Source organism: Procambarus clarkii, chromosome 51, assembly GCF_040958095.1.
Source record: "Procambarus clarkii isolate CNS0578487 chromosome 51, FALCON_Pclarkii_2.0, whole genome shotgun sequence".
Classification (NCBI taxonomy): Eukaryota; Metazoa; Arthropoda; class Malacostraca; order Decapoda; family Cambaridae; genus Procambarus; species Procambarus clarkii.
The window spans coordinates 21,725,126-21,727,539 of NC_091200.1; the positions used below are offsets into that span (position 1 = coordinate 21,725,126).

At 39.0% G+C, this 2,414-nt stretch overlaps 1 protein-coding gene across 1 annotated transcript in view; it reads left to right on the top strand.

The window, feature by feature from the left end:
* The window catches only part of LOC123774574 (glycolipid transfer protein), a 32,708-nt gene continuing 30,294 nt past the window's right edge, over positions 1-2,414 (top strand). Inside the window, exon 1 of the mRNA XM_045768953.2 lies at positions 1-104. The gene's annotated coding sequence lies outside the window, so the exon portion shown is untranslated. The remainder of the gene's footprint in view (positions 105-2,414) is intronic.

The following is a 2,414-nucleotide window of genomic DNA, read 5'->3' on the forward strand; positions in this document are numbered from 1 at the left end:
AGTCAGTATAGTATAATAGCTGTGAGTGAAAGGAAGGCTCGCGGCTTCACAGTGAGGACGAGGATATGAGACGACGCAACTTGCCCAAGGAAGAAATCTGTGCGGTAAGAGACACCTATAATCTCACAGACACTGTTTAAGATATCGTAAAGTGTTCCCCCGACACCCACAATTTCACACACTGTTTAAGATATCGTAAAGTGTTCCCCCGACACCCATAATTTCACACACTGTTTAAGATATCGTAAAGTGTTCCCTGGCACCCATAATTTCACACACTGTTTAAGATATCGTAAAGTGTTCCCCGACTCCCATAATCTCACAGACACTGTTTAAGATATCGTAAAGTGTTCCCCGACTCCCATAATCTCACAGACACTGTTTAAGATATCGTAAAGTGTTCCCCGACTCCCATAATCTCACAGACACTGTTTAAGATATCGTAAAGTGTTCCCCGACTCCCATAATCTCACAGACACTGTTTAAGATATCGTAAAGTGTTCCCCGACTCCCATAATCTCACAGACACTGTTTAAGATATCGTAAAGTGTTCCCCGACTCCCATAATCTCACAGACACTGTTTAAGGTATCGTAAAGTGTTCCCCCGACACCCATAATCTCACAGACACTGTTTAAGATATCGTAAAGTGTTCCACCGACGTATCGAACGTTACAATTCGTACATTGAAAAAAGGTAAACACCTGGTCTTAGATAAGGGAATAAAGGGTCTCGGTATTTTAAATAGCTTCCAATAGCATGATTATTGGTAAGCACAGAGAGCTAATTTGTGAATAAGAATGTGTAATGATCTGATATTCTTTGAAAACATGATGGCTAACATACCAATATAAGCACTGTGGGAATTTTAAAGATGGGTAAGAATTTGCGCATACCAATTTCCTCAATTGTTCTCTCTTTTTTTAAATACTTGCTTGGAAAAGCGTTAGATTGAAAGAACGTTTGCAAGAAATTAATCTCATCATCATATAACTTGCAGTCAAAAGCAAAGATTGAAAACTTTGATTTACTAAAGCTTTAATTATATTTATCGTAAATAGTGCATTTACCCATTCAGTGACGAAACCTATGCATTACTGAACAAACACGTCGACTTTGTTGACTTTTATTAAACAGTTTTTCAGCATCGAAACATGGCAATCCGTGATTATTACTGTTACAAACAATTTCCTTAGTCCATCGGAGCTCTTAAACGGATTAGTAAATGCAAGTAAAACAGCCATGGTGAAAGATGTAGAGGTTTCGAAAGTGGGTGCTCATATGCTTAAAAGTAATCCTGGTCCTGACGTCGTTCCAGATGGATCTACCAGGACTAATGACACTATGTAAAAGACACATCGTACACTTTACGTAGGGCAGACGTAAATCTGAGCATCTATGTATTTATGTGTGTAGGTTAGATTAGAATTTTAAAAGCACTACAATCTATGGTTGATTGTTCAATAAATCCCTGAATAATATGTTTAACAGATCTCTAACCCTGTCCATGGAGGACAGAAGAAAATGTATATATGCTGGTTAGCATTGTAAATGTGTGGCCACGTCTGTGGTAGAAAATAATAATAAAAAAAAGGACCACCACTCAGACTTGCCTCAGTGGGGACAAACTTCAGTGAAGTGTTTGTTTCTGATATTGCTTAAATACCAGTAAGACCCTCGCTAGGGATTTTATTCGATATTCAAACAAGGTAAAATTTTTAGATATTATTTTTTATCACGAATATGTTACAATTAATGGACATTAAAATCTTAAAGTCCTTTTCCGAATTTATAGAAAGAACACTAATTATCGCATTCAAATCGAAGTAGAAATTACAGTAGTTGAATTAAAGTGGGAGAAAAAAGTCAACGCTTTATTTGCTCAAGATGTAATTTGATGTTTTCTAAGTTGTAAATTGACAAAATCTTATGTGTTGGAAACAGTCATTAACCAAATAGTCACATTATTTACCAGAAACCAGCCAAATATCCGACTGCTCAAAATGTAAACATATAATTTTTATAAAACAGAATTTCAGGAACGTTTGTGCGAAAGGAGAGTCTTGTAAACTCCGTCGTGCTGCGAAAGAACCCTGGAAAAAAAAAGTCCTCGTGCCTATATCTTTCTTTTATCCAGACGATTCAATGCCGTTTTGTATATATAGAAACGGCGTCCTTTGTTCAACCGCTGAGAACATTAAAAGTGGCGCCCCAAGCTGCCTCGTAATGAGTTGCAGACACGGCAGCTCTAGCTCGTTCGTAAAGAGCTGCAGACACTGCGTCCCTTGCTCCTTCGTAGAGAGCTGCAGACACTGCGTCCCTGGCTCCCACGTAGAGAGCTGCAGACACGGCGTCCCTGGCTCCCACGTAGAGAGCTGCAGACACGGCGTCCCTGGCTCCCACGTAGAGAGCTGC